The 24,221-nt window shown below is 35.1% G+C and overlaps 1 protein-coding gene across 1 annotated transcript in view; it reads right to left on the bottom strand.

The window, feature by feature from the left end:
- The window catches only part of PEAK1 (pseudopodium enriched atypical kinase 1), a 288,632-nt gene that overhangs the window by 135,305 nt on the left and 129,106 nt on the right, over positions 1-24,221 (bottom strand). Inside the window, exon 4 of the mRNA XM_029951806.1 lies at positions 15,773-15,937. The gene's annotated coding sequence lies outside the window, so the exon portion shown is untranslated. The remainder of the gene's footprint in view (positions 1-15,772; positions 15,938-24,221) is intronic.

Genomic DNA, 24,221 nt, shown 5'->3' with positions numbered 1-24,221 from the left:
ATATACTTGGGTTCCTTACTCTTCACTTCTTGCATATCTATTGTATTTTTTGATTTCTGGTTACCATTTGGTTAATATGTAACATCTTCTATATATAGCAGTCTATATGAAGTTGATGTTCACTTAATTTTGAACTCATTCTTTACTCTTTTCCCCTCTGCACTTCACATACTTGATAACACCTTTTACATACTTTATATTTTATGCTTCTCTTGACTGATATTTTACAGATATACTTAAATTTTTGCTTTTGTGCTTCCTATTTTTCTTTTTCTTACTTATGGTTTTTGTTAAAAAATACATTTTAAATGAAAAAACTCACTGGGAAAGTTCAGTATCAGATGATAAAAGGAAAGAGTCAGTTAACATGAGGATAATTTAATAGAAATTATACAATCCAATCTGAACAATAAAGAGAAATAAATTTTTTAATTTTTTTTTTTTTTTTTTTGGAGAGGTGGGAGGAAGGGGCAGAGAGCCTAATACTGGGCACAATTCCACGAATTGTGAGATCATGACCTGAGCTGAAGTCAAGAGTCAGATGTTTAACTGACTGAGCCACCCCCAGGCACCCCAAAACAAATTTAAAAATAAATCAAGAGAGTTTAGGGATGTGTGGAAAAATAACCAAAGGTTCTTTATCTATGTCACTGGTGGCCCAGAAGGAAAGGAAAAAGATTATGGTGCTAAAAAAAATTGGAAGAAATAACATCTGAAATTTCCAAGTCTGGCAAAAGACATAAACCTACAGATTAAAATAGCAGTAAACTCAACAAAGGATAAGCCTAAAGAAATCCATACCAAAACATCCTAATCAAATTGATGAAAACAGGAAACTGATTTGAATGACCATGAATTTCTCATGAGAAACCATGAGGCCAGTACAAAATGGCACAGAATCATTTTTGTTTTTTAATATTTTACGATTATTTGTTTTTGAGAGAGAGAGAGAGAGAGAGAGAGAGAGAGGAAGAGAGAGAAGGGGAGGAGCAGGGAAACAGGGAAACACAGAATCTGAAGCAGGCTCCAGACTCCCAGCTGTCAGCACAGAGCCAGATGCAGGGCTTGAACCCACAAGGGTGAGATCATGACCTGAGCCAAAGCCGGACACTTAACTGACTGAGCCACTCAGGCGCCCCAGCACAGAATCTTTAAAGTTCTGAAAGAAAAGAATTGTCAACCAAAAATTCTATATTCAACAAAAATGTTCTTCAGATACAAAGGTAAAAGACATTTTAAATGAGAACAAGACAAAGGTTGCCAGCAGGTTGCTTTTTCTATTTTTCAGACAAAAAGAAATGCTATCAGATGGAGTTTGGAAGATTAAAAATAAAGAATGAAAAAGAGAAATGGTAAATATCTTGATAACTAAAATAGACTATTCTCTTGAATTCTTTAAAATATGTTTGATAGCTAAAAGCAAAAATTACTGTATCGTCTGATGGAGCTTTCAAGGCATATAATGTAATATATAAGGTAACTATAACCTAAAGTGGGGGTGGGGTAAAGTCACCTATTTGGTGATATGGCTTCTACATTTTACTTAAAATGATTAAATATTGGTTCTGAATATACTACAAAAAGTTTAAAATATACATTGTAATCCCTAGAGCATCTACTAAATTGTTTTTTACAAAGATATGCAGTAAAAAAAAATGTAATCGGTAAATTAAATGGAAAACCAAAAGATGTTCAAATAAGAAAAGAAAGGGAAAATAGAATGCAAAACAGAGGAAGCAAACAGAAAATAAACTGTAGATGTAAATTCAAACATATCAACTATATTAAATGCAAATTGTATAAGTACACCATTAAAAAAAAACTATCACAATGGATTTTAAAAATCATGACCTAAATATTTGGCATCTGCAAGAGACTTATTTCAAAAAAATGATATAGGTGGGTTAAAAGTAACAAAGGCGCTTAGGTGACTTAGTTGGTTAAGTGCCTGACTCTTGATTTCGGCTCAGGTCATGATCTCATATTTTAAGATGGAGCCCTGCGTAAGACTCAGTGAGGAGCGTGGAACCTGCTTGGACTCTCTCTCCCCCTCCCCTGCTCATGCTTGCTCTCTCTCTCAAAATAAATACTCTTTTAAAGTAAAAAGAAGGAAAAATATGAAATGAAAGCACTAATCAAAATAAAGCCGGGATGGTTATATTATCAAAGTAGACTTCAAAGTAGAGAAAATTGACAGGGATAAAGAGGAACCTTATATAATGATAAAAATGTGAATTCACTGAGAAGGTATAACCACTCTTAAATGAACCCAAAAAGACAGATTCAAAATACAAGAAGCAAAAACTGACAAATATGAAAGGAGAAATAAATAAACCCATAAATTACAACTGGATACTTCAATACTCCTGTCTCAGTAAATAGTGGACAAAAAAAAAATCCATAAGGATATGGAATAGCTACGTAATATCATCAGTTGACTGAAACTGACATTCATAGAATACTTTACCTAAGAACAACACAACATACAGTCTTTTCAAGTGTACATTTACTAAGATATGTCATAGGTCATGGCTATGTATATTTTACTAACCTAGGTCGTGAAAGAAATCTTAAGATATTTAAAAGAACAGAAATCATAAAGAATATTCTCTGACCTTAAGAAACAGAAAATAACAAAGATATCAGGAAAATCTCCAAACACTTGGAAATTGTCTAAACAAATAACCCTTCATTCAAAGAGGAAGATAAAAAGGGAAATTAGAATTACAAAATTTCTGGATTTGTGGGATGCAATTAAAGCAGTGCTTACAAGGAAAGTTGTAGTATTAAATGTTTCTATTACAAAAGGAAAGCCTCAAATCAATAATAGAATACTCTACGATTCTACCATGAAAAATCAGAATATGATAAAAACAAAACTAAAGTATGCAGAAGTAAAAAAAAAAAATAAAAGCTAAAGGCAGTAACAACTGAAACAGAAAAGAGAAAAATAAAACCCAAAGCTCATTCTTTGAAATTTAAAAAAATATATAAATTTCTAGTGAGATTGACAAAGAGAAGACACAAATTACCAATATTAGGAATGAAAGATATCACTACAGACCCGGCAGATTTTGAAATTGTATGAACAATTCTATACACTTAAATTTGACAACTTCGATAAAACAGATCAATCTCTTAAAAATCACAAGCTACCAAAACTCACCTGAAATAAAAACAGATACACTAAATAGCCCTGCAATTATAAAAGACATTGAACTTGTAGGTAAAAAGCTTTCCACAAACAAAACAGAAAAGAACAACTCTAGTAGTAGATGGTTTTACTCTTGAGTTCTACCAGTTGAAGAAGAAACAATAGCAATTCTGGACAATGTATTCTAGAAAGCAGAAAAATCCAACTGATTTTATAATATCTGCTTTACTCTGATCCCAAAACCAAGCAAAAGAACACACAACTCCCAAAATCAATCAAAACTAGACCAGTATCCTTAATGAACATAAATATAAAAAGCTCTCAGAAAAATATCAGCAAACCAAATCCAGTAATATAAAAAGAATAATGTACCCTAAAAACATGGAATGTAAGTTCAATATGAAAAAATTAATCAACATAACCCACCATACTAACAGCCCAAGGAAGAAAACTTGACAAAATCCAATACCTATTATAATGAACTCTCCCAGCCAACTAGGAATAGAACTTTTGTAACATGATTAAAGGGCATCTACAAAAACCTACAGCTAACATCATACTTAAGAGTAAAAAAAAAAGCTTTTCCACCCAAGTAGGGAACAAGACAAAGATATTCCACAATATCCTGCAAGTGCTATGTTGTGTACAGTCTGCTATAAGGCAAAGAAAAGAAATTAAAAAGCATACAGATTAGGAAGAAATAAAATTGTGCCAATCTGCAGGTGACATGAAGTTGTATACATAGAAAATCCCTAAGAACCTATAAAAAAACCTCTCTGAATTAATAGATGAGTATGGTAAGGTTGCAGGACACAAGGTCAACAGAGAAATTAACTGCACTTCTATATACAAGCAATATACAAATGGAAACCAATATTTAAAAATGCCTTTAACAGCTGCAAAAGAAAAAAAAAAGGAATAAAAATGAAATCCTAAGTGTACAAGTCTAAGAAAACAGGCACAGCAACTGTATGCTAAGAACTATAAAATGTTAATAAAAGAAATCAAAGAGCTAAATAAGTGGAGAGACATACTGTGTTCATTGAGTGTAAGACCCAAAATAGCAAAGATGTTAATTTTCTCCAAAATGATCCATGATGTGAGGCTCGAACTCGCAAACTCCAAAATCATGACCTGAGCCAAAGTTGGACACTTAACTGACTGAGCCACCCAGGAACCCCAGAAAGGTTTTCTATCTTTAAGTTTTGACTCAAAACTCACTTCCTCTGAAAAACTCTCTCTGATTAGTACTTTCCCACTGTTTCATCTGTGTAACTATTTGGTCTCATTAAATTACTTGTTAGTTGTATTGGACCACACAAGCGATTACTGCTTCAATAAGAAAGTAAGCCTCTAGGTTATCTGCTTACAAAGTACATAAGTATCAGAGGAAATCTGAGAGAGGAGAAAATACAGAGGATAACGAACTTATAAACTAGGAAATGGCTAACAAAATTGGCATAGAAGGATCAGGTACTGGAATTAGTAGGTAACATACTATTTTTCATGACTAGAGAATATTCGAATCATTTTTAGATTTTCCTATTGTTCTGGCTTGTGTGCCCATTAAAAGGCAGTGGCTTGTAGGTAGTGTTTGCATTGTCTGTATTATCTTTGGAATTAGTGAAAAAAGTTCAAGCTGTGGAAAATTTTGTCAAATTCTCACTATTTCCAAAATTCATATATACCCTCTCTAGATTTCTATCATGCCTCACTTAGAAAGCATGAAATCAAAGGCTAACTGATGTCTGCTAGAAAAGTGTAACAGTAATTCAGTAATAATGCCTGTTGAGTTTTACTACACCTGTGAAATGCATTAAGAATAAAGTCTCAAACTAACATTTTCAGAATCTGACATATTCACAAATAATTAGTTAATACCAATTAGGTCCAACATTGTGCATGTTTCACTAAGGAAAAACTAATTAGCTCTGTTAATTATGAATGTCACAGGGAAGCCCAGCTGTGGGCATTCTGATAGTGCTATTTACTTTTAGGAATCGTTTGCTGAGAATCACCTCCTCTATGCCCCAAATATATAATCTTAAAACATAGCAGCCTCTGGTATTGCCAATTTCATGCAAATATCAAGCAAAAATGCTATAGCAGAAGCATATTTTACATAACCACACACATCAGACTAAATCTGAGCCAAGAACGGGAATGAGTGCTACTCATATCTGATTTATATTTGGCAAAAACAGAGATATCAAAAGCTCCTCGTTTGAATGCCGACATGCTATTTCCATGGCAACTGCCAAAACCTTTTCCTCATAACACAAAGCCATCCTCATTCTTTATATCCCATTATTTATTTTTTCCTACTCTTAGGGGAAAACCTAATTTATTCCCCCGGGGGTGGGGGGGAATCAATAATCTTCTTAATCAGTGGCATTTGAAGAGTAGGTGGCACAGTTCTTTTTATGGAAAAGCAGTGTCCACCAACGCGCTTGCGATGTGATAGAAGGCTGAGGGAGAATAATAGTAGTACTTGTTTTAAGGAAAGGGTGAGTACAAGTTGCAATGAATAATCCTTCAGAAGAGATGAGAATGTGCATTAGAAGCCCACAGATGGTTGGCCAAAGCGATCACATGCAACTCCAACTCCTCCTCTCCAAGTACGTGAAGTATCATGGAAACTCTTTTGTGGAGAAGTGATCTTTCATTCCTACAGAGTTTTGACAGATTTTGAAAAAGTTCCTTTGCTGCTTTCCTGTGTGATAGAGATTGTATAGAATGGCCAGGAACTGGAGGCCAGAAAGAGAAAGACTACCCACTTTAAAGCAGATCAAATGACAGCTAAGAAGAAAGATAAAAGGGAACTATACCAGGTTCCTTCACTCTGTCTAAGTAGATATTAACGACTCTCCTTCTCTGGGCACTGACCAGTGTGACAACACTTATTAATGTTTATATATGATTCCCTCAAGGGACCTATATAATGGCCCTCAAGTCTAACATAGTGTTCTATCAATAAGCTAGCAGAATGGGGCACCTGGGTGGCTCAATCGGTTAAGCTTCCGACTTCAGCTCAGCCTGTCATGGGTTACAGCCTGCGCCGGGCGCTGTGCTGACAGCTCAGAGCCTGGAACCTGCTCAGATTCTGTATCTCCCTCTCTCTCTGCCCTCCCCTACTCATGCTCTGTTTCTCTCTGTCTCAATAATAAATAAACATAAAAAAATTTTTAATAAAAAATAAGCTAGTAGATTAAATGAATCTTTATTTCTTCACAATGTATATACATCTCCTGTAACACATAATGCTTCTTAAATGATGAAACCATCTTCCAATAATTCCCTTTACCATTTTGATGTTTCCATTCTTGGGAGCAGTCTTCTTACTTTCTCCACTTCTATCATGTGAAACTCTTATCATCTCCTCTCTTTCATTTACCTCCAAGGCCCATGTCACAGTAAGAGCCAATGCCCTTTTATTTTTGGTTTTGTTCTTAAATCTTCAGTACTGTATATTGAAAAGATTAATCTTTTTCCTGGATTGTTTCCACACCTTTGTCAAAAAATCCACCACATATGTATAGGTCTGTTTCTGGACTGCTTATTCTTTTCCATGGATCTGTGTGTCTATTCCTTTAATAATCATATAATAATATACTATTTGAGTACCTTAGTTTCACACTAAGTCTCGATATCAGGTAGTCTGAGTCCTTCAATTCTGTTTTCTACTCAAAACTGTTTGGACTTTTCTTGTTCATTTGCCTGTCCAAATAAATTTTAGAAATCAGCTTGTCTATTGCTACAGAATGATTCCTGCTGGGATTTTGATAGGGTTTTCATTCAATTTATAGAAGAATTTGGGGGAATCAACATCTCAACAATACTGACTCTTTTAACAGTTGAGCACAGTATTCCTCTCCATTTAATAAGATCTTCTTTGATTTCTTTCATCAGGGCTTTGTAGGTTTTCAGCACACAGAGACTGAATATTTTTCATTCGATTTATACCTATTTCATATTTTACAGTACCATTATAAAGTGTTCTCTAAAATTTCAACTTCCAATTGTTAATTACTAATATATAGAAATATGATTTATTTTTAAAGATTTTTCTTTTAATGTGTATTTATTTTTGAGAGAGAGAAAGACATCCACACAGAGCGTCAGCAGGGGAGGGGCAGAGAGAGAGAAGCAGAATTCGAAGCAGGCTCCAGGCTCTGAGATGTCAGCATAAAGGCCAACGTGGGACTCAAACTCATGAGCTGTGAGACCATGACCTGAGCTGAAGTCGGACACTTAACCAACTGAGCCTCCCAGGAGCCCCCGATCTATTTTTATATGATGCCTTTGTGTCCCATAAGTTTGCTAAATTTACTTATATAGTAAAAACAGATTTTGGGGGGTAGATTCTTCAGGATTTTATACATAGAAAATTATTTCATTATTTTATTTGCAAATATATTTATTTCTTCTTGTTCAATCTGTGTTTCTTTTATTTCCTTTTTCTTCCCTTATAGAACTGGCTATGTATGACCTCTCATACAATGTTGACACCCTTGCCTTGTTCCATATTAGGAGGAAAACATTTCATTTGCCATCATTAAGTATGACATTAGCTATAGGATATTTATATTTGCTTTTTACCAGGTTGAGGAAATTCCTTCTATTTCTAGTTTGTTGAGAGTTCTCTTTCATGAATTGATGCAGTATCTAACTATTGAGATAATCATGTTTTCCCCCTTTTTGCTGATCTATGAATTGCACTAATTCATTTTTGAATATTAAAACAATGATCTATTCCCAAAATAAGGCCTACTTAATCATAGTGTATTATTTCTACATATTTCTATTTTTTATTTGGTAACATTTTGTTAAGGATTTTTGAGTGTGTCTACAGTTTCCAATTTTGTACTTTATCTAGCTTGTTTTGGTGTCATGACAATACTAACTTGGAAGGAAGTCTTCTCTACTCTTTCATTTCCTGGCCATTTGTGTAGAATTATTTCTTCCTTAAATGTTTGGTAGGATTTGCCATTAAAGGCATCCGGGCTTAAGATTTTCTTTGTACCAAGCGGAAAGTTTTAAACTCTGAATTCAATGTCTTTAATTATATAGGATTATTCAAGTCACCTGTCTTTTTTTGGAGAGCTTTGGTAGTTTGGGTCTTTCAACAAATTTTTCCATTTAAGCTTTTTAATTTACAGGCCCAAAGGTTTGTTCATATTTTCTCTTGATGAATATTTAAAGTTTTTCTTCCTTTTGGCTACTGTGAATAGCACTGCTATGAACATTTATATACACATATTTAAGACCCTGTTTTCAATTCTTTGGAGTATCATGTAGGAGTGAGATTGCTGGGTCACTTGATAATTCCATGTTTAACTTTTTGAGGGACCACCTAATTTTACAGCAGCTGAAACATTTCACATTCCCACCAGCAATGTATGATGGTTCCAATTTCTTCACATTCTTGCCAACAATGTCATTTTCCTTTTTTTTTTTTTTTTTTTTTTTTTGGTTATAGCCATCCTCATGGATGTGGTGTGCTATCTTGTTGTGGTTGGCACTTTTTTTTTTTTTTTTTTACCTTGGACACTTGACTGATGATTTCGGAGGGTGTACATAAGAGTCCAAGAGTCCTAGTGATTTTTCATTCTTAATGCATGGGCAGTGGGTAGAAAAGAAATATTATTTAAGAAATCTATGTGGAAATGAAGATACTGACTACATTTCCCCCATTTTGAATCTAAACAAAGCATCTGTGTCTTGTTTCCTTTTAAACAATCCTCATATGAAACTTGCCTGCCAGGTATACAATGGCCCATTATATACCATCAGAGTGCTAGAGCACTGGAATGTTTTACGTTTTCCTCTCTTTCTATATGTCAAACCAGTGGGAAGAAACAAAAGGTGGGCCTGATTCTAAGAAGAATGAGTTTCTTAGGGATCAATAGTTTCCTTTCATTTTTACAATTTGGCAATTTTAGATAAGCTCTCCTATAACCATGTGCCAGAATTGTTCATCTTCAAAACATACAAGCCAGAATGATAATACTATTTTCTCTCCTCCATTATTCTTTGTTACTACATGGGGACAATTACTTCAGAATTAAAGTTTCAGAAGGATTGGGAATAACTAGCGTGTCTGTTATAAGCATTTTTGCAGATTTCTAGATTTTCACTATTATAAGAGCAAGATGGGTGAATTTTCCTTCTAGTAACAGAAATAAGGGGGTTCTCTGCATTTATTATGCTCTTCAATTGCCTCCTATGTTTAGTGGTATTCCAACTGATTGTAATCAACTTAAAACATTTACTGCTAATTACAGTTGGCACAATGAATCCAAGGGTAAAAATATGTTTGCACCCACAGTAATCTTCACAATTGCTGCAGATTCCTCTCTCTACCTCCATCATCCCTCATCTGGGGCCAGGCCTTTGGTGAAAGGACTTCTCAAAGTCCAAATAAACATCCTCTTCCTGGGTCATCTTGTCACAGTGTTTTCAGAGGCTACCTCTTCCTACACAGCACCACCGCATTACTATGTAGCCTCATTATCTTCTTGCCAGTAACACATGTCTAGAGGGAGAATTGCTACCACACGATACAGTCATTTCTTGCTCATTTGACTACACTGGAGAATATTTCTAATTTCAGTAGTAAAAAATTATAAAAATCTAATGTTACAGAAGATGTAAGTTCATAAAATTAACTGTTTTCCCAACACATCTTTAAAGATATATTTGAAAAGGGGAGCCTGTCTGGTTCAGTCAGTAGAGCATACAACTCTTGATCTTGGGGTTGTAGGTTCAAGCCGCACGTTGGGTGTAGAGATTACTTAAAAATAAAATCTTAAGGAGCCCCCAGGTGGTTCAGTTGGATAAGCATCTGACCATCTTCAGCTCAGGTCATGATCTTGTGGTCCATGCATTTAAGCCTTGTGTTGGGCTCTGCACTGACAGTGGGGAGCCTGTTTGGGATTCTCTCTCTCTCCCTCATTTTTCTCTCTCTCTCTCTCTTTCCCCTCCTCCCTCACTCATGTGTGTATGCACTCTCTCTCAAAAAAATACAAAATAAATAAAATAAAATCTTAAAAAAATATGTCTGGTGTGTGTGTATGAAAATCTAGACAATAATGGAATTACATTCTTCCAAAACATAATGCAGATTTATTAAGATGACAGCCGTACTTTGGGTAGCAAGAAGAGAAAAGGCACAACAGCAGATCTCCACAACTGCCTAGAGTATACTATCTACTCCACTATGTTCTATTTTATTTTCAGCTCCTATGAAAAAATACAATAAATATCACACATCGATGAAAGATGAAAAACTGCATTAATTAAAGATGCAAAAGTGCAAATGCAAAATGTCATCATTTATACTGCATATTATTTATGAGTACACACGTAAGAATATAGTTCATCAACCTCGTAGGACATTTTCTCTGGAAACAGAAGGATAGGAATGAGACTGGAGAGTGAGCTAAAGGTTTTGACTGTTCCTAAACTGTTTTATTTCTTTAGCAAGAATGACAAAACGTTAGCATTCATTTAATTCTCGGTGGTGGGTTAAGAGGAGCTTGTTAAATTATTCCAAATTTTTCTTAATTCTTGGAAATTTTCATAAGAAAAAAGTTGTTAAAAGAAACAAAAATAACACCTGGTTATATTTTAGCTTGGAAATAAAGCAGAATTATAAACAAAGAAAACATGAGGAAGAACCTTCTTTCTTGGAGTAATGTCAGACCAAAATAACATTTTATATATTTTAGTATATACTTTAAAAGAATACTTGAAGTGATACTGTAATTTCTGAGTAACACTGGACAAGTACATTTGTTTCCAAGGGCTTCATTTCCTTTTATGTAAGTAAGGGCACTGAAATAAACTATCTCAGACAACCTCTTCAACTTTAAAAGTCTATGACTTTCCCTCCTATAAAAGGTAAGTATAACTTGGCACATGTTATTCCCCTTACCTAGAATTCTTTTTCTCTAGCTTGTTCCCTAGTAGTAAATTCCTATTCACCCAGTAACACATACAAAAGATACCTCTGTGCTTTGGAAAGCTTTCCCTCATTCTTCCCAGATAGGGAAAAGCACTGTCAGAATTCTTTGCTCATATTTCCATTAAGCACTTGATACACTGCTGCATATATTTATATGTTTGCCTGCCCTGCTAGATAGTAGGCCTCTAAAAACAGGACTTCTTTATGTATCCCGTGTATCTTCCACAGAGACACGCTTATAGCCAAGAGAGGTATAATATATACAAACCACTTGAAACTATGTTAGCACAAAATCGGTTTAAAAATTTTTACTTAATGCAAATATTTTTCTCAAGTAAATATTTGATGAATGAATGAATGAATGAGCTGGTAATATGAAATAGCATGAAGTAAATGTGTGATGAGTGAATGAATCAATAATACAGGGGCACCTGGGTGGCTCAGTCAGTTAAGCGTCCAACTTCAGCTTAGGTCACGATCTCACGGTTCGTGGGTTTAAACCCCACATCAGGCTCTGTGCTGACAACTCAGAGCCTGGAGCCTGCTTAGGGTTTGGGTCTCCCTCTCTCTCTGCCCCTCCCCCACTTGCATTGTTTCTCTCTCAAAAACAAACATACATTAAAAAAATTTAAAAAATAAATGGTTACTCAACCCCTGTCCTCAAATGGGGACTGGCTACAATTCCTATGGTGGAGAGGGACAGGGGGATAGCGATAGTGGGGAGGACAGAAAGAACTTGGTAGAAAATGGCAAATGATAGGTGAAAAATCTCACTGGAATTGAGGAACTGAGCTAACCCTATACATTCATGTGGGGAGAACTAGTTATCTTTAATATGCTGAGTCTTGGTAATAAGCTTAATATCATAAGCCCTGATCATAGACAGGTTACCATACTTAGTTTTCCACACTTAGAATAAGAATCTATTTGAAAGGACTATATATAAATTTAACAGAAAATTTATGCCATTAAGATAAACTGGTCTCCAGATCCATTACTGTTGTAGTCTTTTGTGACAGTATCAGTTTCTGAGACTGAAAGCCAATTAAGAATTTTCGGTGATAAGGAGAAAATAAAAAGGCAAAGAAGACTTCAAGGAAGGACAGCTGAGCAGGGAGGTCAGTTTTGCATTTTCCCCACTCATATCTCATATCTTTCTTTGTCCTCTAAGTGTTGATCTCAAATAAAATGTGGGTCTACTGAGATCATCTTTAAGTAACTTAGCCTTCATTTAGGAGCTGATTATTGTTTTTATTATATAATAACTAACACTTTTAAAACATAATCAAAATAATGATAAATTACTGACAAAATAAAATTGGTGCTGCAAAAGAAACCTTACACGTGCCACCCGGGAGGTAAGATGAGGGTGCTGCTCATAAGAACTTGTTACCTATCACCGCACAAAGAAGCCACTGCAACACGTGGCAGTGAACATCTGGAAACCCAAACCCATCTCTGGTAAAGAGCTCAGGCTGTGAAGTCAGAACTGGCTCTACCTCTAACTAGTAAACTTGATGTAGGACAAGTTACTTAACTTCTCTGAGAACGTGTTTTCTCACATGTAAAATGGAGATATTTAATAATAAGACCCACATCAAATACAGTTGTGAAACTTGAGAATGCATGTTATCACTAATCCCAATGATTGGCATATGATGATCACGCAATACACATGAATCACTGTTTTTTTAAGTTTTATTTTATTATTTATTTTGAAAGAGAGAGAGAGAGAGAGAGCGAAAGAGCATGCACACACACAAATGGGGAAGAGGCAGAGAGAGGGGTAGATAGAATTCTAAGCAGGCTCCATGCTGTCAATGCAGAGCCCAACATGGGGCTCGATCTCAAACCACGAGGTCATGACCTGAGCTGAAATCAAGAGTCAGATGCTCAACCAACTGAGCCACCCAGATGCCTCACTGTTGTTTTTAATTCCTTTTTCTCTTGGCAAATTGTACATAGGCCTCCCTCCACAAGGACAGTTTTGAAAACAAAGGTGCTGTCAAGGATATTCTAAAGGCTTACTAAGTTTTATAAACTTAAGATTCTAGATGGATTTTTGTTTAGAGTGGTCTTGCTGTCTGCAAGAACATATCCTCTACCCTAAGCATCATAATTTTAAGCTCATAAAGTGAATTTAAATAAAACTGGGTATTTGACTCTACTTTTTAACCTAGCTAGAATATCTTTTAAATTTTAACCTCTTCAATGTGGTCATGATAGTTTGCACCATTAGAAATCTGTATTTCAAATTTGTACAGTTATAAATCCAGTTATTCATACAATTAGAAATGGAATTCCCTCTTCAAAGGCCATAGATTTGGGATTTTGGAGGCACTCAGCTTAAATGGGGCCAGAAAAATTAAATATGTAAATGCAGCTGATCTTTTTAAATTCTGCATTCTTCATGGATGTAAGTTACATAACTTCTGAACTCCGCTAGTTGGGAGAATCAGTGCAGTTCTTTTATTTCATAGTGAGGTCAAGTTGTGTTCCAGATTGCTTCTTGATAACATTATAACCCCCTCCCACCAAAAAAAAATTGCAGTAAAAAAAGTAGATATTAATGATTGGAAATATCCACTACCTATAGATTTCAGTGATCCTATTACTGGTTATCAAAAATACTGAAAGAAGGATTTAATGGAATTAAGAGTTTGATAAAGTGGTAAAAGTAACATTAAAAATTCTGACAATATTGTTTGTTTTTAATGTTTAATGTATTAATCTCATTCATGACACTGTTGGCTATTTAATCAGGTATAATTAAATGGGGAAAGAAAACTTAGATTATCACCAAGAAAGACAGAGAAACTTGATGACTTTCTATGTACTATCTTACCTGCATAAATGAACACTCGGTAGTTTAATTTCTGCTGCGTTTCAAAAGTTACTTTCTTCAACTTAATTTTTTAATGGTTGAGAAGTAGAAAGAATTTATTGGAGATTTAGAAATGGGCTAAATGCTACTACATGGGTGGTTATGGCAAGAACACGACAAAGTTTTAACTATGCCACAAATAGAGGTTTAAACCAGCAACTGGAGAAGTTTTTTAAAAAATTGATTTTCAGGCACTTTAAAAATTTTTTTATGGTTTTTTTTTTAATGTTTTATTTATTTTTGATACAGAGAGAGACAGAGCATGAGAGGGGGAAGGGCAGAGAGAATGAGACACAGAACTGAAGCAGGCTCCAGGCTCTGAACTAGCTGTCAGCACAGAGCCCGACGCGGGGCCCGAACCCACGGACGTGAGATCTGACCTGAGCTGAAGCCGGAGACTCAACCGACTGAGCCACCCAGGCGCCCCATTATGTTTTATTAAAAAAAATTTTTTTTAATGTTTTATTTATTTTTGAGAGAGAGAGAGAGAGAGAGAGATGGCACGAGCAGGGGAGGGTCAGAGAGAGAGGGAGACACAGCATCTGAAGACAGGCTCCAGGCTCTGAGCTGTCAGCACACAGCCTTATGCGGGGCTCAAACCCACAAACTGCGAGATCATGACCTGAACTGAAGTTGGATGCTTAATCAACTAAGCCACCCAGGCGCCCCTCAGGCATTTTATTAAATGAATGTTAGCATAGGAAAGAATAGTGAGAACATCCGTTGTTTATATAATATTTATCTTGGGTTACACTTCTCAGTTCGAATAATTCTCTTGAAATAGGCCCTGTATTCCTAAGAATGATTAGGACTAGCAATTGATAGTGTACTTGATGATTTTTCACATCTCCTGCCCTTCACCAGAGTGACTTCGTTTTAGTCAATTGCACCCGTTCACTACCAACAGTGACTCAAACAAACAATGATTATCCGCCAAAATCAAATTAGTACACTTCCAATGAATTACAGTTCTAAATGTCCACTAGGATGCCTTTTAAAAATCTGCAAACATCTGAATCTTACAAAACACACACTGAAACAATTATGGCCTAAAGATCAAGGAGATTTAAGACGACTGACAAGGAATCTTAAGTCTTTCTACAGTTGCTTTCCATTCTACTTAAAATGTAATAATCCTTGTAATTTCACAAGAAGAAATAATTTTATAATCTTTTCCAGTATTTTTCCTTCTTTTCTACTTTGGATTCTTCCTTTTTGTGTTTGTTTGTTTGTTTGTTTATAGCTCTAAATTCCTGAGAAGGGTGGGCAAATGAGAAAATAATGATTAAATAAAAAGAAGATGTCAGATATGAAGGCAAAAAGATCAAGAGATGAGAAGCCAAGTAAGGTAACTAAAAAATAACATGCTGTAAAGTTCAGAAAACAGAGTAAAAAATCTTTGCGTATGTGGTAGCATGCTACCACTTAACTGTTGCCTGAACTGTTTCTATGAAAGGAAAAGTAGTTGGTCAAGAATGACCTATAAATATACTAGCACTATGCTATATTGCTATCCAAATAAGCTTATTTGTTTCTAAGTTAAGAAGTTCATAACCTGGGGGAAAAAGAACAATTCCTCTGAGCAATATCAAGGTCAAACATTAAGGGCCAAAACAAAGATGTGACTATGCTAAGTAAGTCATAAAATTATCAGCTTTATCTATACTTTGGTGTTTGTAAGGTAATTATTTAAACTTAAAAAGAACTCCTTTCAAGTTCTATAAAAGTTCTTGGTGGAAGTGTAACACGACATGAGAATTCTGGTTACCGTTTAAACTTGCAGGTCTTCATCCACTGCGGTGACGAAGGCGGTTTCAGCGGCTGTCAGTTCACTCGTTTACCGTTTCAAAGTGCTTTGGGTCTTTCCAGGATGAGTGTACTTTCTCCCTTGCCTCTCATTCCTTAACTTCTTTTCTGAAGACAGCAATGGTTACTGCAAGAGAAAAAAATAAAGTAGAACTTAATTGGAGAATGAACTAGTTTTAAATACACTGGACATTCTTCTTTCCTTTAGGATTTTCTTAATTTCACCCTCACTCAAGTTATTCATTTAAGAAGTAACTTCCTTAGTTAGGTGGAGACATGGACAGAATCCTCCACACTCAATAACGATCTGTGTCATACTTAAGAACCAAGTAATTTATAAAACTCAAACTAGCACAGATGCACTTGAAACTTTCTAGGACCTCATTTGATTGTCTTTGAACACCTGTTTTGAGTTGTAAGAGCCAAATCTAAGAGCGTTAATTGAATTGAGAAATATAAATCCTACTTCATTCATCCTTATAAAAATCCAATTCTAAAAGTAACAATGTCCAATTCTGATACAGCCTTTGTAAAATATGAAAGTAGGTATCTCCAAATGCAAAAATGTCTCTAGCTACTTTGCAGTTTACTTTAGGTGCAGGTATAAAATATATTTATAATTTAGTATACAGAGATCACCTAAAATTAAATGAATAAATTCCTATCTATTTCTGACCAAGGGGTACCAATTATATGTATGTTCAAACTGGCACAACCTCTCATTTGTTTTCTGTATAACACTGAATATAAGGAAAATGACTCTAAGAGTTAAGTAGAATGAGAAAGATAAATGTCATTACTTTTAAATGATTCCTGATTGTGCTTACATACTACAGAATCAAACCTTTCAACAAATATTAAGAACATAAAGATATTTGAAAGAGAAGTTTTCATTCGTGCACCATCAGACAATATTGAACTCCAACACAGTTGGGTTATTCATGATGAAAGCACCACCCAATGTTCTCACAGTGCCTTCATCTCCACTTCATGTGGTACATAATAACATGAAGCAGCATGTAAGAGAAATATTATGAAGAACATATATTCATGTGCAAATATACATGTGCAGATATATATATATATATGCAGATGATATAATGATGCCCAGGATAACACAGACAGTGGCAAAGTTACTCCATCTTCTTTCCATTACTAAATGAGTCTTTTGGGGGAAAAAATACAATTTATGCCAATTTCAACTGTGAAATCTGAAGATGGAAAAAAAACCTGAACACATAGGTATACAAATATTGGTACCCTAGAAAAGTACATAGGAATAGAAAAGTGATTTTCCAAGGGTCAGTGCTTGGCCAGTGGCAAACTGAAATGAGAACCTGGATCTTCCCAGTCTCTCCTAAAGCAGTGTTCTACTATCTACCTACAATCTATCTGCATTCTTGTCCTCTCAGCCCCCCCAAATTATTTTTTCTAAATAATTTATTCTTGGACTTTTAGGTATTCCTTCATAATATAGCCATTTATGCTTACCCGACAATGTAAGAGACAGAGTCATAAACAGTGTTTAATTAAATCTTAACATCTTATATGTGCAATTGGAGAGTTTAGTCTATCAATATGTAATGTGATTATTGAAATGACTGAGTTCAAAACTACCATTTTGCTGTTTGCTTTCTATTCCTATTGTTCTCTGCTTTTTGTTTTGTTCCTATTCTACATTTTCCTGCCTGAATTTCAGTTAATCAAGTATTTGTAATGTTTTACTTTAATTGCTCTATACTTCTTTGTAATGGGGGAGGGTGACATTAAGAATTATAATATGCATCCTCAAATTACCACAGTTTAAAGTTAATATTGAATATCATGCAAAGCATAAGAACCTTGCAGTAGTATAATTCCATTGACAACAAACCCTTTTTGTTAAGGGTTATCATGTTATACTTCTACTTATATTATAAAATCCATAATAAAATGGTTTTAACTTTTGTTTTAAGAAATCAGTTTAAAAAAAAAGTCAGCTTTCTTTTAAAGAAAGTAACGGAAGAAAGAATAAGATATTTTCCTACATTTATCATTCTTGTTCTTCAGTTCTCCTGTGGAACAGACTTTCCATTTGATATCACTGCTCTTCCTTTTATTATTTCTTACACTGCAAGTCTGCTGACAATGAATCATATAATTTTTTGCTTATCTGAAATCACCTTTCTTTTACCTTCATTTCTGAATGACATTATGTTAAGTATAGAAAATGAGTTGAAAGGTTCTTTTTTATCCTTACAGCTCTTTCAAGATACCACACCATAGTTGTTTTGGCTTCCATTATTCTGATAAGTCAGCAATCATTAATACTATTATTGTTTCTTTTGTTTTCTGGTTGTTTTCAAAATTTTCTCTTTATCTTTGGTTTTCATGAGTGTCACTATTATGTGTCTAGATTTAGTTTTCATTTATTTGGGTAGGGGGTAAGTTCATTGAGCTTTTTGGCTCTGCAAATTAGTGTTCTGTTAAATTTGAGAAATTTTCAGTCTATTTTTTAAATTTCTGTCCCATCTTCCCTCTTTTCCTACTAGGTTTCTTTTTTTTTTAATTTTTTTAATGTTTTTAATTTATTTTTGAGAGACAGAGAAAGGTAAAGGAAGGTAAAGGAATATTTATAATAGCTCATTTAAAGATATTGTCAGTTAACTACATCTGGATTACTCCTTTTTTTTTTAACTACGGTTAATATTTTCCAAGTTCTTCACAGATTAGTAATTTTTTACTGTATACTGGACAATACAGATGATATGCTATAGAAAGTCTGTACTTTGTTATCTTCCTTTGGTGCGCCTGGGTGGCTCAGTCGGTTAAGCCTCCGGCTTCGGCTCAGGTCAGATCTCACATTTGTGGGTTCGAGCCCCGCATCAGGCTCTGTGCTGACAGCTAGCTCAGAGCCTGGAGCCTGCTTCCAGTTCTGTGTCTCCTTCTCTCTCTGCCCCTCCCCCTCTCATGCTCTGTCTCTCTCAGTATCAAAAAAACAAAAAAAAAATTTATCTTCCTTTGAAGTGCATTGATTTTTCTTCTAATAGGCAGTTAAACACTGGCCGATCATCCTGAACTTGTGGATGGTTGGTTTTATATTTTGTTAGAGAAGGTATGCTTCAGATTTGTCCTCCATTCTAGAATAAATCCCTTTGGCCTTATAGTATTTACTTGTAAGACTGGAAAGATGCTTCTAAAATTTCAACAAAAATCCTAATGTGTATAATAGGACTCAAACTCCAAATTTGATTAGAAATATGACCTCAATAACTTCCCACATGAGCTACCACTTTTCCCTAGGCTCTATAGAGTCTTCTCTCTACGTGTGAATTTAAAGACCAACCAACGAATGAAAAAGAATACAAATGCAAATGTTGAGGCCCCTTACTCTGTATCTCTCTCCCTTCTAGGGATTTTCACTACTGAATTCCAGAACAACCTGCATGACTTGAATGGGGCTGTGGATTAGATGTTACTAACCTATTAATATTGAGTTCTTGACTGTGATAATTTTATCTTACTCTCTAATGATTCAGGAAAAATTATTCTTAGAACTGGTATGTAAATTTCAAATTATTACAAATTAAAAAGAAAAAAGTTAAACATATCAATAAGCCCTAGTACATTTCCAAAATGTTTTCTGTGGAAGGCTAATACAGCTATATGCTTTAAGAGAAAGTAGCTCTGTGGCAAAATAAATTAGGGTAAAATTACTTAGTATATAATTTTTAGCAATTGACAAGTTAGTATGTCAAATATTTCTACAAATCATACATTAGAGATATTTCCATTTATTCATCTTTCCAACTATACATAATGAAAGGCAATGTTCTAGAGATAGAGGTAATAATGGAGGAAGATCTCCTCTCATAGATTTTACATTGTAATACAGAAAGAGACAAATAAATAAACTAATATCAGATGGTGTAAATGCTATGAAGAAAATAAAACTGGGTATTCGAAACTGGGAAGATGTAGATACTTTTAGATAGTGCATCAAGGAAGGCCTCTGAGGAGATGATGTTCAAGTTACAACTGAATGAAATGAGCCAGACATGGAATGATTTAGAAGAATGTTCTAGATATAGGATATAAATGTCAAAAGACAGAATGAGCTTATAATGTTTATGGAAAAAAGTTTCTAATTTATCCAAACAATTAAGGATTTGTGAGAAAAATACTGAGTACTACATCCTTCAAAGAACATGATCAGAGAGTATAAACTTCCAGTTATAAAATAAATAAATAAATAATAGGGGTGTAATGTACATCATGGTGCCCATAGTTAATAATACTGTATTGCATATCTGAAAGTTGTTAACAGAGTAAATCTGAAAAGTTCCCAATGCGAGGCACCTGGGTGGCTCAGTTGGTTGAGTGTCCAACTTTGGCTTAAGTCATGATCTTGCAGTTTGTGGGTTCAAGCCCTGCATCAGGCTCTGTGCTGACAGCTCAGAGCCTGGAGCCTGCCTTGGATTCTGTGTCTCCCTCTCTTTCTGCTCCTCTCCTGCTGGTGCTCTGTCTCTCTTTGTATCTCAAAAATAAATAAACATTAAAAAAATTTTTTTAAGTTCCCAACACAAGAAAAAAAATTCTGTAACTATGTATGGTGATGGATGTTAACTGGACTTATTGCGGTCATTTTGGTATAAAGAAATATATATAAATATAAAACGTTTTAATAAAAAAATAAAATGAAAAAATGAACACCCCATAATATTGAATTTTTACATATTCCAAAGTTTATTTTTCTAATTTGTGAAATTTATGAGGTATGATAAATCATTTCCTTGAATCAGTTTCTGATTTAAAGTTTGTAATGGACTCTGTATTGAAAAATAAATAAACATCCCTACAGTTGATACAAGATCATTTATAACAATACTGAGGAAAAGTGAATCCATGGTTAAATGTTGGGTAAAAAAATAATTGCTTGAGAACTTCAGAATTTTGTAAAGGTGCTAAGTAATAAAAATTTATTTTAGAATGTTTACCTACCTTTTCTGACCATGAGGGATTAAGCAGTCTAGAATAATCCTCCCAGTGCAAACACTAGAACATGGCAAAATACAGGAAAGGACTACTGACAGATACAGGCAGTGCAGGGCTGTGATCCCTGAAAAACGGGAAACAAACAAGGCAAGCCCTACCGCCGCCCAAGGCTCTCAGCCAGGAAGCGATTTACCACTCTTGAGCAGCAGTGAGGAGGAACCCAGACAAAACCTGGCAATTTTGGTAATGTGAGGAGACAGAGAAAAGAGTACGAGGAAGCAAAGGTGGCTAAAATTTATGAGGCAGAGTTCCAGAGAGGAAAGAAAGAGTTCCAGTAATTTAAATGAAGGTTCCCTAGAGTATTTAGCTAAATAAAAACTTGTGGGTGAGAAGGGTAAAATTTCTTTAGACCAGCCAACAAAAATTCTAAGAAAAGAAAGTTACCAGGGAATAGTAAGATAAAGGCTTCTCAAAGCTGACAGGGGGGTCAAGGTTTCAACAAGTTCCCTCACTGAGTATACAAGGCTGTTGTGACTCGAGAAGGTCCATGACACAGATGGAGGGGAAAGCAGCTTTAAAATAAAACTACTAGAGTCCCACCTGAAAGAAGCTTGAAAGCCTAGAAAACAATCAAACTAATATGTGGTTTATAATACCTGTCAGGAAAAAGCCCCGCATTCTTTAAATGAATGTCACAAAAATCATGAACTCAACATGTAAAATTTGCAAATATCTATCATTCAGTTAGAAATTAGTGGACGATGGGGCACCTGGATGGCTCAGTCGGTTAAGCATCCGACTTCAGCTCATGATCTCACAGTTCGTGGGTTCCAGCTTTGCATTGGGCTCTGTGTGACAGCTAGCTCAGAGCCTGGAGCCTGTCTTTGGATTCTATGTCTCCACCTCTCTCTGACCCACTCCTGCTCATGCTGTCTGTCTGTCTCTCTCAAAAATAAATAAAACAATTTTTTAAAAAAATTAGTGGACAAAGGGGACAGCTGGGTGGCTCAGTTGGTCAAGAATCCAAATCTTGATCTCAGTTCAGGTCTTGGTCTCAGAGTCGTGAGTTCAAGCCCTACACTGGGCTCACTGGGCTCTGTGCTGGGTGTGAAGCCTACTTAAAACTAAGCTAAACCTAAACTAAACTAAAATAAAGTAAAAACTACTGGCCAAAGAAGCTGGAAAATGTGACACATAACCAGAAAAATATCAGTCAACAGAGAGACCTGGAAATAACAAGGATGATGTAATTAATGGAGCAAAGTCCTTAAAAGGAAGACTGTAAATGAAAACAGAAACATAGTGAAGAAAGAAATGAGGGGTCTTCTATAAAAACCAAATAGAACTTATAGCATTTAATATATATATATAATACCCAAAATGAAAATTTCACTGAATGAGACAAGCAGTAGTATATGCACCGCTGAAAAATAGATTAGAACTTCAAGACACATCGGGGCACCTGGCTGGCTCAGCTGGTAGAGGATGTGACTTTTGATCTTGGGGTCATTGAGTCTGAGCCCCTCATTGGGTAGAGATGTTACTTAAAAAAAGTTTGTTTTTTAAAAAGTGAAGCTCAAAAAGAAAAATGACCATGAGGCAATGGAAAAAGATCTTACATTGTAAGTGATTTAAGATATTACTTACATTATAAATAATATGTCACTTATAAGTGATATGAGAAGTGATATAATTGATAACAGAATGTAGTAAACTAAAAAGGCATGGTATAAATCCTATACCACTTATTTTAAAAAATAAGCAAGTAAGTAAATACATACATACTTACATACATAAAAAGGTAGAACAAAGAATAAGCCAATAGGGGAATAGGCCAACAGGGAAGATTTAATGGAAAAATATAATTAATTCAAAGAAAGGGTTAATAGAAAACAAACAGCAAGATGGTAGATTTAAACCCAATCACGTTAATAAAATATGTTACGTTAATTCTCTAAATATTCTAATTAAAAATCAGATAAAAAGCAAGACCAATATAAATTTCATATATTGATATGCTATCAGAATCCCACACTAAAATATGGAAATAGTTTAAAAGCATGGAAGATATACCATGTAAACCAAAATCTTAAGGAGGCTGGAATACCCATATTTATATCAGACAATGTAAAAGACAAAACAAAAAATATTATTAAAGATAATGAGGAACATTTTACAATGATTAAGGGTAAATTTCATTTAGAAGATAGAGTAATTCCATGGGGGCACCTGGGTGGCTCAGTTGGTTAAGTGTCTGACTCTTGATATCAGCTCACATCATGATCTTGGGGTTGAGATGGAGCCCTGTGTCAAGCACTGTGTTAGGCTCTGTGCTGAGTGGATTAAGATTCTCTTTCTCCCTCTCTCTCTGCCCTTCCTCCATCAAAATTAAGAAAGAGGGGTTGGCCCAGTCAGTTAAGTGTTTGACTTCACCTCAGGTCATGATCTCATAGCTCTTGAGTTTGATCTCCATGTCGGGCCTTGTGCTGATAGCTCAGAGCCTGGAACCTGCTTCACGTTCTTTGTCTCCATCTCTTTCTCTCTCTCTCTGCCCCTCTCCCACTCACACACTGTCTCTCAAAAATGAAAAATTATTTTTAAAAATGCTTAATAAATAAATAAATAAGAGAATCAAAACTATACACAGTCATTCCCTTATCACAAAGCAACTAAATTAGAAATCAATAACAGTTAGATATCTGGAAATTTTCTAAATATTCACAAATTAAACAACCTACTTCCAAAATAACTCAAGGGCCAAATACGAAATCACAAAAGAAATCAGAAAATATCTTGAAATGAATGAACATGAAAACCCAACCTATCAAAATTCTGAGATGCAGGGGTGCCTGGGTGGCTCAGTCAGTTATGCAGCTGACTTCAGTTTAGATCAGGATCTGACAGCTTGTGAGTTCAAGCCCCGCATCAGGCTCTGTGCTGACAGCTCAGAACCTGAAGACTACATCAGATTCTGTGTCTCCTTCTCTCTCTGCCCCTCCCCTGCTCATGCTGTCTCTGCGTCCCTCAAAAATAAATAAATGTTAAACTTTTTTTAAAATAAAAGAAAAAGAAAAAAATGCAGATATATGAGATGCAGATATAATGGTGCTTTGAGGAAATCTATAGTTTCTATGCTTATATTTGGGGAATGGGAGACCTAAAACTTCTACCATAAAAAGCTACAAAAAAAGGGAACAAATTAAACCTAAATAAGTAGACTCTAACAAACTAACAAGAATAGAAATCAATAACACAGACAACTGAAGACAGAGAAAGATGAATGAAACCAACAAGTTCTGTGAAAAGAAAACAACAACAAAAAAAATCAATGAAACTGATAAGACCTCTAGCTACACTGAGCAAGCGAATACAGAAATCATCAATACCAGGGGGCACCTAAGTGGCTCAGACAGTTCAGCATCCAACTTCGGCTCAGG

The sequence above is a fragment of the Suricata suricatta genome, chromosome 9 (genome assembly GCF_006229205.1).
Source record: "Suricata suricatta isolate VVHF042 chromosome 9, meerkat_22Aug2017_6uvM2_HiC, whole genome shotgun sequence".
In the NCBI taxonomy this organism is placed as follows: domain Eukaryota; kingdom Metazoa; phylum Chordata; class Mammalia; order Carnivora; family Herpestidae; genus Suricata; species Suricata suricatta.
This window is presented reverse-complemented; position numbering and strand designations above follow the sequence as displayed.